The sequence below is a fragment of the Macrobrachium nipponense genome, chromosome 19, assembly GCF_015104395.2.
Source record: "Macrobrachium nipponense isolate FS-2020 chromosome 19, ASM1510439v2, whole genome shotgun sequence".
In the NCBI taxonomy this organism is placed as follows: domain Eukaryota; kingdom Metazoa; phylum Arthropoda; class Malacostraca; order Decapoda; family Palaemonidae; genus Macrobrachium; species Macrobrachium nipponense.
The window spans coordinates 39,026,170-39,043,538 of NC_061088.1; positions in this window are offsets into that span (position 1 = coordinate 39,026,170).

A 17,369-nucleotide genomic window follows, 5' to 3' on the forward strand; every position below is an offset into this window, starting at 1 on the left:
TTAATATATATATATATATATATATATTATATATTTATATACAATATATAATATATTTATATAATTATATAGTTATATATATTAATTTAATATATTATATATAATAATTATTATATTATTATAATAATATATAATATAACTATATTATATATATGTAAATATATATATTATTAATATAATATAATATAATCTTATTATAAATATATAATTATTACTATAACATAATTTAATCTAATAAATATATATAACTTAATAATAATATATATATATATAGTATAACTATATATTTAATTATATATATATATATATTATATATAATATAAACTAATAATAATTAACTTATAATAAATTTTATTATTCTTTATAATATATTATTAAACTATATATAATTATAATAGTATATTGATATATATATATATTATATATATACTACTATAATTATATAGGTTATATTAAATATATAATATATTCAACTATATATAACTAATATATATATATAATATATGAAAGTTAATATTATAATTATATATAATTATATATATATATATAATAGGATACTTGTATATAATATATTATATGTTATATAAATTATATAATATATATATATATATAATATATACATATATATAATAAGGATAAACGCTTAACCGAATACGCACAGGAAAATTGATAGTCAGAAATCCAAGCACTTTCGTCTTTACTAAGACATTGTCAATGAGCGAATGAAATACAATTGGAGAGAAAGGTCTCAGGTACACAACAAGATCAAGAATACCAGATGGTTAATTCTCAAAAGGGTAAAAAATTAAAAGAAATAATCCAGGATTATCGGATATCACACGGTCTCAAACCTAAACAGATTTGACCTTAACCGAAATTAGTGGATATCTTTACAGTCCAAAACATGTAAAAACTGATTATATTAATTTTGGTGCTTATATTTATCTACAACTTTTTTTCATTATGAAGCATCAAGTTTAAATAAACCAAGACTTAAATTTAGAACATTTCTATTATTTGACTTGATGAAACAAGATTCAATGATATTCCTTTTAACTGTGTCATTACATGGGATTAAGACTCTTGTTTGACTCCAGTTAATAGGATGATCTAAATCTCTCATATGTACGAATAATGCATTCGATATTTGCCCAGTTCTCACAGAATATTGGTGCTGTTTGAGACGTTGTGAAATAGATTTACCGGTCTGTCCGTAATAGACTTTATCACACTTTTTGAAAAGGAATTTCATATATGCAGCCTGGAAGATCTTTAGGAGAATTTTTGATTACTAAACTTTTGACATTAATATTACTGAATATATATATATATATATATATATATATATATATATATATATATATATATATATATATATATATATTATATATATATATATATATATATATTATGAGCATGCTTGGTCTATGGTGCAGATATTCTTTGATTCAGCTGTCCTGTAGGTGGATATATCATTGATTTTTCAATTCAACTTTTGTTCTCCCAGGAACTGACTCAGCTGTCTTAGTCTAATGACCCAGACGTGGTCCGATCCAAGAACTTGGATACAGATCACATGTTGGTAATTGAGTTTTCCTTTATTTCGTCATGGAGCTTTTTGGTCCGGATATAATCGGTTTCCTGGACCTGAAACGGAACTTATGTGCTTAAGTTAGTTATGAAATCGCTGAGATGCGAGGGCTGTGGTGGAGAGTTTTTTATTCCTTTTAGATAATCATTAATGCCTGGACGTCTGTGTGTTGGGAACACATTTAACTTTAAACTTACTAACCTTTAACAAGTGTTACTGTTTTTATTTAGTTATGGCAATTTTTTGTGCTTATTTCAACATTTATTTCATATGAATATGTGTGTTTTAAGCTGGGGGTCTAATATGATGGGTTTCATTTGTTCTCAGGAATATTTCGAGAGGCCCATGATGGTTTGGGGAAGTTCTGCTCCTGGTTAAATGAGAATTCAAAAAACGGTCGATGGAAAAAGTGGAAGAGTGACCTATGAAAAAGAATTACGTGTCATAGACTTGGATAATTTAGTATGACTTAGTTAATGGTGATGGGGAGAAAAGGGAAAATTAAGCTTTTGCTTTTGTTTTCTGTTGGATTCTCCATGTTCTGTTTGATATACCATTTTCTTTTTATTATTATTATTATTTTCAACATGGTCTTTTATTTGAAGTTTGGTTTTGTAATCTGCTTCCTTAATTAATAGTAGCCATTGTTAGATTTCCTAAATAATTTCTAAATATTTGTAAATCCAGGATTTGATTTAGATGCCCTTTTTTAAGGATGAGAGAGAAAGAGGGGAAAAATGTTCTGCATGCTTGATTTCAACCAAGATACCTCTTCGAGGTAAGTTAAAAGACAGTCCTCTTCGAGGCTGTAACAGTGTTGGCAGCAGTGGAATCGAAAAGAATGCCTCCGTGGCTTAACTCTAGATAATTAGTAACTAATAAAAATGAATATTGTCACGAAGTAAATTGGGAAGGAGGATCTCTGGCAGGAAGAAAAGAAATGAATTACAAAATAAAGATAGGTTTACTGCAAGACAACCAACATTTAATTAAAGCGTAACACCACGTAACACATAAATATGCAAAAATAAAAAATTATAGGTTGATGGATATAAGTGACAAAAAATAACATGCAATGTAATATGTGTACCAATGAAAAAATATACAGTACACAAAAAAAATAGATAAACCTGGAAACAAAATTCCAATTCACGTTAACCAATTAAAAATTCATTACAATTTCAACATGGATGGATAAAACGTTACACTTATTAAGACATCTGTTACTTCACATGGATGCCCCCTCGAGCCTTGGAACATTTACATTAACACAAAAATTCGCTGCAGCAAAAGAAGCGGTTTCTTTATATAATTGCAAAAAGCTTTATGTTAAAAATATTTAAAATTAAAAAGAGAAAACACTTTAACAGTGGATACACTAGATTAGGAATAATCCTTGAATAATAATGTGAATACTTGTACAGACAGTAGGTACGTACACATATAACACATCACACTCAGGGACTCCTGTTTGACCGACACACTATAAGAGTTTGGTGGACACAGTCCATTATCTCCCTGTGCACAATTGGAGGGACAGTGCATACACACACATGTTACACTCCATGACATCTTATTTTCACCGACACCTACAGGAGTTTGGATGGACCACAGCTCCCTTTAATTTATTTCCCCCACTGTCATGGCTAGTAGCTATTTTAGTTGAAAATCATACCAACAGGAAAAATCCCTTTCCCAATGTGTGACTATTGTGATGACGTCCAGCCCAATGTTGTCCAGACATTGTCATCACCCATATGTCATTGTTCGTGACCCTCATTAAATCCCCAAAGAAAACTTCCTGTTGGAAAAAGAGCCACATGGTTCCAATATAACACAGTTTGTGAGTTGCACCATATTGGAGCAAGATTTTGTCATGTATGTGCAGGTTCTAGATGCTTCTTATATGACAGATCGAATGGGCTGTTTGAAGAGCCTATCAGATGATGATCGCCTATGTTATCATTAACCCCATCCAAATTTTGGCATGTAACCTTTCATAGAATTGCCCACTACATAGATAACAAGCAATGGAACCAGAGGTCGCACAGGCAATGTTCTGATGCCTATGACGAGGAGAGGCAGCCAGCCCTTACTCCTCTCCATCTGAGGAATCTCCAGATTCTGGTGGAAACATTTGCTGTCCCATCCTGAAGCCACTAATGTCATCGCGCCAGCATCATCTCTCCAGCTGAGTTTCTATCCACCTTTCTGTGACATCTTCACACCGTGTCAAAACCACCTCTTCAGCTGAAGCCCCAGCCACAGAGGATATATCACGAACTCACCAGTCACATATTTGAATTGATCTATCTTCGAACCTGTTCCCCCTATTTATAACTGCTTTTATTTATTTTGATCTGTATCATATTAAATGAAAGTTGAGGGGAATAAATATTTCATTTTTTCAATAAGGTTGTGGCTATTCGTTGTGGCATAATGTTTCATGGTGTTGTGTGCTTTTTTTTATATTCACTTCCCATATTTCAATTGTTGGTGTCAAATCCATATTGTTTAAAGATTGAATAAACCTGTAACATTCTTGGAATCGCTACACTTACCCGAAGCAAATACAAATACAAAAACAGCTTAATCTCCTTATGAGCAAAGAAGGTAAGTCCACTGTTCAGGTACTGTATGAACAGTTTGCTGGTGACAGTTTAAAAGCCAATTAATCCAAGTGTATTGTGCACTGATAGCATCTTAGAGGGCTTAGTCAAGCCTCTCTCCCGTCCCCCTTTTTTATTCCATACTGAAGCCTGTACCCTCTAACAATACCCCTTTCCACTCTCTTATTGAGCATTCCCATGGAGCACAGCAGGGACTCCGTGGTCAATAATTGCTCGTCGAGTCGTCGGAGCCGAGCAGCACAGAGGACGCTGCTTGGAGCTGAGCAGGTGCATGAGAGAGAGCTGCAGCCTCGGGGATTGTCGTAAGGGCGATGACCTGTACAGCAACTGACTGCTTGAAAGCTCTAGCCATTCGGTTCCGACCTCGGAAAGCAACTTTAGAAGACGTGCCAATGGAAATTCCTGCTGGCCATTGAGCAACTGGGACTTTATAGGGCGTATGGAAATACAAGATGCGATGGCACTTCATTGTTGGGGCCCCAAAACATGCCCTGCCCCCTTGAAGGTGGGACTTGTTTCTTAAAGCTTTCCCTGAAAAGAAGGGGGAGTTCGTTTGCACACTGGCCAAAGATTTGGCCCTTCTCGCGAACATTTAGTAGAGAAAAGTACTTGGTTAGAAGGTTGGTTTTTTAGAAGGGCAATTAGGATGGAGAGGGAATATGAGACTAGAGGATAATGAAAAGGGGATGACCTGCATTTTGTTCTCAAGAGGATTTGATTTTGGTGGTGAAGTAATTCTCTCTCTCGTTATGGTCGAGTTGTTTGGACAACTGGGAAACTTTTTTTTTTTCATGTTTGGTAGACATAGTGAGAAAATGTTTACTATGGGTGAAATAAATAAATTTTTATACAAAATTTTTTTGTATAAAAATTTTTATTACGAATCTTGACTGGCCTATAGCTCACATAAAACAATCAATATGTATATATGTATATTATATATTATATATATATACTATATATATATATACTATATATATATATATATATATATATATATATATTTATATATATATATATATTATTATATATATATTATATATAGATAGATATATATATATATATATATATATATATATATATATATATATATATATATATATATATATATATATATATATAATATCTATATATATATATATAGTATATATATATATATATATATATATATATATATATATATATATATATATATATTATATATATATATATATATATATATATATTATATATATATATATTTTTATATATATATATATATATATATATATATATATATATTATTATATATATATATTATATATTATTAAAGACGAAATATTGCCCTATAAAAACAGTCTGTGCTCTGTAATGGATGCCTCATGATAAGGTCAATTAATGAAATAAACGAGATAATGAATTTTGAAATGATTCACATTATGAATACATGAATTCCTCTCTTTCCTAATTGCTCAGACATCCACAATAAAACTGACATTTGGAGATTGATGAATCTTATATGACAAAGAATTTTTTAATTAAATCATGGAAAATTAAATCCCAACTTTCTCTATAAAACAAAAAATGAAGGTTACTTGTCATTGTTGGCATTACTGATTAATAACGCTGTAGCCCGAATATCGGAGGACGTGGGCTCAAAAATGTTTAATTGGACATTCAGGTAATTTTAAATGTGGTTATATGCAGCTTCGATTTACATCAAACTCTGCTGAAAAGCGTTCATCGAAAGTTGCATCTGTGTTGCTTTTGTTAGGCCAAAAGGAATACGATTTCGTCCTTGGCCATTTTGTAACATTAATGTCATGTCGTCATAGATCAACGAAAGAGGTGGTAAGCATAGAAAGTGATAAATTGCAATAATGCAATAGCTTACTAAGACTAAGGTTTATCATGGGTCAATGACAAACAAAGTGAAAGACATGACAAACTGTGGATCTGGCAATTGGCAGAGAAAGGGACAAAATGGACTATGATTACAGCTGATAGAAGGACATTGAAACAGCCTTTTGAATATTTAAGGGAATTATCAATCTCTTTTATAAACTTTGTTAATTTGATGTTTTACTGAGTGCAGAGACCAAGACGGGGAGGCTCTGTGGATAATGCCCATTTCCCTAAACCACTGTCATGACATTTATCCCTCAGGTTATAATATGCAAGCCTCTTGAAGAGAGGGTCTCAACGCCTTCATCAGATTGACTGAGTCTGGAGTTTGTGATACTCGTGAAGTGTATGTCGGAAGGCGAAGCCTGACGTGTAGTATTATGATTATAAGTAAGGAGGCATACACTCAAGCTTTCGGAAACCGTGTCCCAAAGAATACTTGTGAAACAGACAGAGAGGCAGAATACTTTTAAACTAAAAAAGGCGGAAAAAAGTTATAATTTTATCTTCATTTAAATATGATCACTTCATCTAATTAAGGAATTTAATCAAACAGAGGATTTCTCTTTAACAGCAGCTGTATATCAAATGATACATTCCAGAGAGTCACGTCGTTGCCTGCCAAAGAAAATCAGATTAGTAATGTTTTCCATTGGGTAAAAGCCAAATAATGATTTACAAAATGAGATGATTTTATACCTATTACCTATGTACAGCTAGAATTTCTCCGAAATGCCAATGTTCAAAATATCTGTATCACCCCTGATTATATTTCTTGCCGTTTCCCTCATTTCATACCCATCTTATAATCAGTTCCTTTCTATCTAGCAAAGATTTTCCTGTCCTCGCTTCTGTCTCACTAATTGAAGATATACGGAATTATTAATGACTGATAACCATCGTAACTAATAGAAGAATTAGGACGTTGACATGTCCAAATCAATGCTGAGTCTGTAAAAAATGCGATTGCGTGGTTTGGTGCCCTATTTCCAGGCTGGTGATGACTGTATTTGTTACAAAGCCAGTCCGCAGAAAACTGAAACTAATCTCTTTTACCCTGCACTGAAGTTTTGGGAATTTTTCGAGGGTTAAGCTCTTCCGTTTTAACTTTCCCTTTCTCTTGTCTCAATTGACCCTGGGCTATATCTGGGTTTTTGGCTGCATGTCGAATCGACCATACTGAAAAATATGGACGTGGCCATGGGCGTAGCCGGCATAGTTGGGGGAGTCACTCAGGCCATTGGCACCCGCTCCCCCAATGACAGTACATAATTGTAATATTTTTCCTGGAATTATCATACTTTGCTGAACTTTGTATGAAGACTGCAAATTACAATATTCAAGTTCATGTTATATTCGCTTTCAGAGAAATTGCTCTTATCTATTTGAGGTACATTTTTAGCATATAAGATTTTTTGATCGGGAGATTAGAATTTCTCACCTTAGCAGTTCATTGAAATTTAAAGTGATTCAGTAATGGTTTGGCTAGCCGGAAATGAATAATTTGCATAATCTTTAAATTTTTGTCTCTTTTTGGCTTTATTTTTATAAAGAGATATATATGTACACTGTAATTTCAGTGAGGGAAAATCTGTTTAATTTATTTATATTCCATAAGGCATGCCAGGACTATTTATCATATTCTCAGTATTCCTCCAGGGTCTGCCTTACAACAAATATTTGTTCTATGGTTGATCTAGATGCTCGAAAACCTGTTTGGTAATCCCCTACTATGGTCTTATTGTCTCTTCAGTCTATTATATAAAAGTTTAGTAGCAATCTTATATCCAACAGTTATGAGACAAATTCCTTTATAATTCCCACATTCCTTTTGAATTTGACAGCGGTTTAAAGCAGGAATGCGCACTGTCTACGATTTATTTTAACCTATTGCTGGAATGGGCCATGAGACAAACACCACAAGGTAATGGAGTAGATCTTGGAGAGGCTATGTGTGACAGATTAGCTTATGCAGATGATATCGACTTTGTGGTGAAAGCATACAGGAAACTGATAGAAAAATAAGCATTTTTAGAGAAGCTGGAAATCAAGTTGGACTGGAATTAATGAGGCTAAAACCAAAATCTTGAAAGTTTCAAGGCAAAAGAGGATACTGGGTAACATCAGGTGTGGAAACATGGAGTTGGAAGCTGTCGAGAATTTCTAATACCTTGAATCAACAGTTACAGCTGAAAATAGAGTAGAGGAAGTGGTAAAACAAAGAATAGTAGCATCAGCCAAATGCAGTTGGGCTTTAGCCAAAGTTCTCAAGAGCAATATCTTATCAAGGAGAACAAAGGTGAAGGCCTATGCAGCCATTATTAGACCGGTGTTAATGTATGGTTGTGAAACGTGGAGGCCTGAACAAGGATTTTCTTGGAACGAGGTTGGAAGTGTTTTAGAATCGAATCTTGAGAAGGATATGTGGATCGGTCTTTGCTGTGGAGATGGGGCAATGGAGAAGATGGCATAATAATGAACTGAGGGAAATAACACAAGCACCCCTGATAACATGCACAATTATGGCTCAAAGACTGAAGTGGGCAGGGCATATGGCCAGGGCTCATGAGGGTAGACTGATAAGCCAGATTACTAGAGGACAACCAGAGGACAGACGACCTCCAGGAAGACCCCATATGAGATGGTCTGATAACAAAAAGGGACATGGCAAAGCTTAAAGTGGATGGTCCAAGGGATTGGTGGGATGTTGCACAGGACTGTGGTCATTGGAATATTCTTGAAGCAGCATCAAAGAGCCATGGAGGCCCAGAGGCAGTGGAGTGAGTGAGTGTATGTTATATCAATGCATAGAGGTAATGATCAGTTTGTGTTTGTTGTTTTCATCTCTCCTTTCCTTCCACCTGCATCGAGTTTTGTGGGTGGAACAGCGGATTTAGTGATCTCCCTTTTGTACAGGCAAATGACTTTTACTTTCCCCTTGACTTTTGAACATCGACAAGGGAATTCCGAACTGGCCATCAATCAATGAAAGAAGGAACCAAGCACACCACATCTTTTCCATGCTAGGTTCTGCGTATCTAACCTTGAAGAAGTAAAATGAACTGAAATCTGAAGAATTGAAATCATTTAGTAGACTGCTTTGATAAAAAAGTAGGGTGAAGATAATGTAGTTTTTTATCACCTAAATAAATCATAATACCTCCCAATGTCTAGCCCAGATTCACTGATGAAAATAAATGAAACAATGCAATAAAAAAAAATGCTATTATTGGTTCCTCAAGTGATGGCAGATTAACTCAGCCTTGTCCGGAACGGCCTCTTTCTTCTGGACAGCCTTGGATAATTAGGATTTTATGACCGATTAAAGAACCCTGAATGGTGGAAAATTCAAATTATCTGTAGTTGGGAAGAAGTTTGGAAACGTAGCCAATGACACCCATATTCTGTACAGTGTTTCTGTGTGCACTATAAACCCTACCATCAGTGCTGGGTCTGATCTCAACGGACATCATGACACCTTAAGCACTGAAGGTAGGGTGTAAATCCGGGTGGTACCCCTAAGGCAGCCTTGTATGGGATAATACTGTCCTCTAAATGTGGCTCCATGGTGGGTGGGGGCCTACCTGGAAGATTTATCAATTCTTCATCTCATGGAGACATTATTTACGTAAAACCTTCTGTTGACGACTTAGGCAAGGATAAGGACATGGAAAATTCTGGTAATTCCTCCATTGTGACTTTGGAGTCTTTTTCAAATGATACCCTTGTTACTACCATTTTGTATGTGAAACCAGTCCCTTTAGACTGGAACTATAACACACTATTTAATGAATTTTGTATATTTGGGAACATTGAAGAATTATGAAATAGACTTGGCAAAAAATATGTTTTTTTTTTTTTTATTCTGGATATTTTTCAACAATGAATTGGAAGCTCACGGAGCCTACAGAGAGTTCAGGTCAGATTCTATGAGTGTTGGACTTGTAGAGGCGGAAGAGGTCCCTAGGTATCTTGACATTTATAGACCACCAAATGAAACTAAAGGTCCTAGTAAAATAAGTAAAACCTCCAGATCACCAGACCCAGCTAAGTAGTTAATTATTACAACACATGGTGAGAGAGGCAACCTCCTCAAGGTGAAGAGGTTGGTAAGCCAGAAGAATGGCTTTGGGCGTGATAGTTTTTTAGTTCATACCAAGACAGATGTTCAATTGGTAATGCTCCTCAATATGAAGCTTGATCCCGAGGGTATGATAAAAGAGGTAAAACCTCACTATAATTTTAGTTATGCGAAGGGTGTTATTTTTAATGGAGACTTATATGAAATGGACAAGGAAGAAATTTTAGAAATGTGTCCAGATGTGGTTTGGAAGGTTTTCAAAGTGCCCCACTCATCAATAATTATTTTAACATTTGTAAGTTCTTTTTTGCCATCAGACATTGTTCTTGACAGTGAAATTATGAAAGTTCATCCTTATAGATTGAGAGTGCTCCAGTGCTTTAAATGTTTTGGTTTTGGACACTCCTCTAAGGTTTGTACCAGGAATAAACTTTGTGAATCACGAGGAATGTTCTGGACTGGTAATTTGTGTGAACTGTAAGGGTGAGCATCAAGCCCGTGATAAGAAATGTAGTGCATTCAAGAAAGAACAAGAGGCATTACTAAAATCTATTGCAAAACACATCAGTGTGGGACAGGCCAAGAAGCTGTTGGAAAAGAAATCTTATTCAGTTGCCTTGAAGGCACAATAATCGAATACTGCTACTTCTGGGGCCCCTTCTGGTGGGGCTACCCGGGGCCCCTCTGGTGGGGTTTGTTTCCCATGCACCCTCTTGTGAGGCACCCCGCACCCTTCCTGGTGGGACTTCCCATGCCCCCTCCGGTGGGGTTTCCCTTGCCTCCCCCGGTGGGCCTTCTCAGGGCCCCTCTGGTGGGGCTCCTCATGTTGCAGAGACTCAGTTCAAGCCAGGGGACCTTGTTGGTTCAAGGGTTCAAGCCGGGTCTCAATATGTTGACGACTTCTCTCTGTCAGGAACATTGCCTGACATTGAGCCCTCACCTGATCCTGACATTACAGTGCACCGTGGAGATGACAGTGAGGAGATGGAGGCCATCTTTATTCATCAGAAGAGGGCCCGTTCTCCCTCTTTGCCTCATTCACGGTCACTCAGCCATCATAGGAAAAGCAAAAGCAAAGCTGGAAGGGCAAGTGAAGGCCCATCATCTAAAAGATCTGTAACACCTAGATCTAGATCAAGAAGTACTGGTAAAACTGATAAGATCTCTCTCACCAGGACACAAATTCCTAAATTAGTAGAGAATTTCAAGATCCCTTCCTAATCTATATAATGTCTCCCATGCAGTGGAACATCCGTGGCTTTATACCAAATAGAGCAAGCTCAGGTTCTGTTTAAGGAACATGATCTATCTGCGATGTGTCTACAGGAGAAAAAGTTGGGAGAGCACGCTCCCTACATGGGTTTTGATTGTTCATTTCATAGGTCTCCACCCCTGATAGGTGTACATGCTCAGGGAGGCACAAGCATCATAGCCTGCAAGTCGGTTAACCCAATTGAACACTGTGTTGTAGGCTTGAGCAGTTCAAATTTTCAATTATAAATGGATAAATATTTGTTCTCTATACCTTGATCCATCATTAGAAAATAGATTGCAGGGTAATCCCCGTCAGCTAGAATTAAATGATCTACAGACATTGATAGACCAGCTTCCTCAACCCTTCATTCTGATGGGGGATCTTAATGCCAAGCACACCCTCTGGGGAGAGCTAAAGTGTGACCAGTGGGATTTAATAATAGAACAACTTCTTGACCTAAATGACATCATTTTAATGAAATGATGGTTCCCCTACAAGACGTGATGATTTTCACAATACTGATCAGCCATTGAACCTCATCCACTATCTGCTCTTCGTCTTTGAGGTTAGATTACCAGTGGGTAGTAGACCGAGAATGATCATGGCAGTGATCATTGGCCAATTCACTTAAAGTATATGAAAAATATTCCATCTCCATGTTTACCCAAATGGAAGGTAGGAGAGGCTAATTGGGGATTATTAAAAAAATCTACTGAAGTTGATCAGGGGATAAATGATTTTCAGAGCCTAACATCTGCTTATGAGTATTTAATTAGTATATTGTTGTGTGGCACCATGCTGTCTATTCCTCGAACTTCTGGTAAACCTCGGTGTCCTGTATTACCTTGGTGGAATGATGCATGTGCCTTGAGCCAAAAGATAACAAGAACTTGCTACAAGTGATATCATAGATATCCTTGCTTAGTCAATAAAATTGTCTATAAAAGAGCTCTTGCTAAGCAAAAGAAAACATTTAAGCAAGCAAGGGGGGAATCCTTTATTAGATACATAAGTGAATTGAAATATGATTCCCCTATATCATTAGTCTGGAACAGAATCCGAAAGCTGCAAGGGAAATTTTTCCCATCTCCTTTGCCTATTTTGAAAATTGATGTTTCCTCAAATCTGATTCTGGAGAAATTGTAGAAACCAAACCCTTTGGTAGGCCTTTCTCCAGTATATCTAGTGCCCTACACTACTCTTCTGCATTTGGGAATATTAGGGACAATACCACGGTTGTTCTCCCTGTTAGTTTAAATTCAGAGTCGGATAATCTTCCTTTCACCATGAAAGAATTAGATCATGCAATCTCGTTATCTTCCCCAACATCTCCTGGGGAAAGATCATATACTGTACACAATGATTTTTAATCTACCTAAAGTACAAAACAATTTCTTTTAGACAGTTTAAACAGTTTTTGGCTTTCAGGAACTTTGCCAGTCTTGGAAGATATCTATTATTTTACATGTTTTAAAACCTTTTAAAGATTCCTTCGTTCCTAAGATTTATAGACCAATTGCTCTAACTAGTTGTGTTAGTAAGATATATGAGAGGATAGTCAATGCTCGACTTGTGTGGTATTTGGAGTCAAAGAATCTTTTATCTAACCGGCAGTTTGGCTTTAGAAAAAATAGAAGTACTTCTGACCCTTTGATGTTCCTTACTCGGGAGATACAGAATGCTTTTGCCGTGCAAAATCAGACTATTGCAGTGTTCCTTGACCTAGAAAAAGCCTACGACACTACCTGGTGAAGGGGTATCCTTATGCAACTTGTTGACTGGGGTATTGTGGGTTATTTGTTCTATTGTCTTAAAGTTTTTTTGTCAGAACGTTACCTGAAAGTAAGAGTGGGCTCTTACATTTCTTATGCTTAGCCTCAAGAAGAATGGTTACCTCAAGAAAGCGTCCTTAGTCCAACACTCTTTAATGTACCTGTCATCTGTCTACTAGAACAAGTTCCTGTTGGGGTGCATGGCCTGGTCTTTGCTGATGATTATGCAATAATCTATAGTAAGTCTACAGCTGCCGGAGCTTGTCAAACGATCAAGATTACTATTAATGCTGCAACATTATGGACCAGTGCTAAAGGGTTAAAATTTTCACCAGTAAAACCAAACCTATATGATTTTGTCGATTAAGAGGAGTGGAAGAGATCCCTACATTGTTTTTAAATGATTCCATTTTACCTTATGAAGATAGCATTAAGTATCTAAGTGTAACATTTGATAAGAAATTAACTTTTACTCAACATTCAATGAAGTTGTGAGTAACATGAAGCTTCATCTTAAAATTCTTAAAGTTGTGTCAAAGTTTAATTGAGGGGCAGATCGAATCACCCTTTTGAGGATGTACCTGGTTTTATGCCTATGCAAAATTGATTATGGTTGTCAAGTTTATGGTTGTGCATGCAAGACAACACTGCAGAAATTAAATGTTGTCCATGATATGGCTTTACATATTTATATGGGAGCCTATAGAACTTCACCAGTGGAAATTTTGTATGTTGAGTCAGGTTTTCGCCACTATTTATCCATAAGGAGGAATTAGGCTTGAGATGCATATCAAGAGTACTTGATATGCCCCAAATAAACCTAGACTGCCAAAGCTGCTTGAAGTTCGACTAGCAAGCTCTGCCACTGAGCTGGGATCACTTCCTCCTGCTGTAGCTGAAATTTTGCCCTCAAAGTTTCCTCCTTGGAATAGGCCATACTTAGAGATCTACCCAATTAGGGTGATCAGTTGAAGGCAAGTTTCTTGGATCATGCTTCTGAACATGGGATTCTTATCATGTATATACTGATGGCTCGAAGGGTTCTGTTGGTTTTGGTTGCTCTGTAGTGACTAAGTGATAATATCATTAAAAAGAAGCTTCCATCTAATTCCTCTGTTTTTCCAGCTGAACTCCTGGCAGTTCTGACTACTCTTAAATATATTGTTATAGTTCTTGTACTAACAAGATTTTTACCATTTTTACCGCTCTTTGAGTGTTTTATCCTCTCTTAGAAGCCTGGTTTCTTGCCACCCTTTAGTGCAAGAGGTACACGATTGGCTTTATCTTTTAATTAATAGAAGAGGTTTTCTATTAGGTTTTGTTGGGCTCTGTCCAATGTTGGAAATGGTGGAAATGAGCAAATCAACATTGTAGCTAAGGCTGCAAAAGCCATTTAAGAACGACCTGAAAAGGGGGCAATTTTTTGCACATTTAAAACAGATGAACAAAAGTCCAAATAACGAATGTCAACAGTTCTGCACGTTTGTCATCAATTACAAACTTCGTGACATATTCATGGATATTTCTCACAGCAATTATTGTCTTTTTCTGTGGAAAGTCATCTTTTTTTCTGTTCAGTATTAGAAGTTTTATTGGCTGCAAGCAAGAATGCGCTCTTGCATGAATGATGATTCTTAGCTTCTTTTGCCACCAGATCTACACCAACGGCTGTCACAAACACAGTTGTATCCTGAAGTAGTTCAATAGCCTCTTGAATCCTCTGTCCTGCTTCTGTTTCACATGATCCTAAAAGTTCAAGAGCCCCACGTCTTTTCTTTCTCTGTTGATTACAGAAAATACAAGTGACAGGAAGAATTCCAGATGATGAGGGTTCAGCATCATCATTTACCCTTGCATTGGAACGTAAATGCACCAAATTCCTGTCACTAGCGTTAGATGGTCTATCTCCAGAAGCTGATGCTGTGGATGTAACGGCTATGAATGTCTGGTAGCAGGATACATGATAACCACCATTCTCATCTGGGCTTTCGGGCAATCTGACAACCAAGTCATAATAAACCGATTTCTGAAATTGGGCTTTTGCACACCTCTTCTCAGTTAGGGATTGCACAGCACTCCAGTTCTTCTCATAGAAGGGTAAAGCATCACAGCATTGTTTCTTCTCCAAGGGATTCCCAGCACGAGAATACACCTGTCACGCCTGGAGCCAGGAACAGCGTTGTTGGCAGGATCAGAACTCCATAATATCTGAAATTAAAAGGGCTTTCTTCTAACCTAGAACATATTCTATATAGCTACATTAATGACTAATTTTCATGTGAAAATAAACAGCTCAAGAAAGACATTTTAAATTTATTTCACATAATAATCCAACAACATGTAGAACAGGCTCAGCTCTCAATTTGGAGACACTCGAAAAAAGATCTCAAACCCTTAATTTTTTAAATAACCCATAAATTCACAAAAGATCTTAATATGATAGTAGGTTATCAAAATTTAAACTTAATTGCAAAATATTACCTAAATTGTGTTCTGTTACTCTGCCCAAGGCAATAATTTAACCTTATCTGGCTAACCTCCATACAAAGCAAAGTTGCCACTATACTGGTATTATGTAACTTTAATTTTCATAACCACGAGCACCTGAAAAGAAAAGGCAAAATTAGTACTGTCATTCTAAAACTGAATCGCTTATATATTCAGTGAAACAACAGTAGTGATAAGATAAACAATACTAACCAGTCAACACGAACAACACCTCCATATTCTTGATTCCTCAGTGATTAAGAAGCTTGTTCCCTCTTTGAACAATTATTATGCATCCATCCCCTGTATATAGGCTAAACCATACCCTACCTTATGTTAATATCTGTTTTCATACAGAAAGCTCACAGTAGACTGGTGTGGTACATGTCGAGGAGATGACTGATGAGTGATATATGGCCTAAAGAAAGGGAATATAGGCCTTTTCAGTGTGCTAATAATAACACCCTCTTTAGGCAGCTCTTAAATGGGTTTTGCACCAATTATGAAACTTAAGAACTGCTGATCCTTTATCAGGAAAGTCTGAAGATATTTCAACAAAGTTTCATTAATGTACGTAAGACGTGTTTTAAATGTGCAAAAAATAGCGCCCTTTTCAGGTCGTTTTTAAATGGCTTTTGCGCCAGATTTGACACTTAAGAATTACTGAACCTTCATCAGAAAGCTCTAAGGTATATTTCCACAAAGTTTCATTGATGTACTCATATTGTGATTTAAATGTGACAGTAGCGCCCTCTTTGGGCCCTTCTTAAATGTGTTTTGCCCCAATTGCACCATTTAAGAATGGCACATTTCTAATCACAGTGTCAAAACGAAACTTTTTTTCACAGGTTTGATTGATGTACTCCAAAATGTAATTTAAACCTGTTTTGGGAGGCAGTTCAACTACTCAACGCACCAACGGCATTACTTTGGAATGACCATTCGGAGGTCCCTGTCACACAGCTAATAAGTTTAGCTATCATACCTTTTGTACTCGAGATGTAATACAAATCTCTGTGAGCTCCCACACTATATATATGGGAGTGATGGAAACTTTGCTGGGTGATAAGCAGGTGGAGCTACATAAACTAGCTGCTGCAGCAATTCACTTCAATGTGTAATAAAAGTATAGTCTAAATATTCCCTGTGAAACAGAGATGTCTATTCTCATGCAATATTAATGAATATAAGGTTAGACGTGGGGGTTGGTTCACTTATTTATGAAATGGACCGTGAAGCCTACTTTCACTAGTAACACCTTTCATAAAAAGGCAGGACACTGGCCTAGGTCTATACCAAATTGTATTTATCACATGGAAATATTTTTAATAAATGATTTGTACTAACAACGGTCTACAAATAGTGTTGCAGCGTCTAACAATGAAATTAATTAGGCCTAAACATAGTTCATTCATATTCTGGTCCGAGCTGCAGAGATCCTTCCCAGGCGAAATCCCGCAGCAAACCGTCATAAAATCGTTGGTTACCCGTCCACACATACGATCAGCTGTCAGTCGGTCAAGAAAACTTGGGTTATTCCACCAGTTCGTCAGTTCAGGTGAGTGGACTGACTCCGACCATATACTGCCGTCCACAAGTACGTTTTAACGCCAGTTTCGGTTAACTGACAGGTAAACCTGTGCGAGAATACCCGGCTGCATATTTCCAA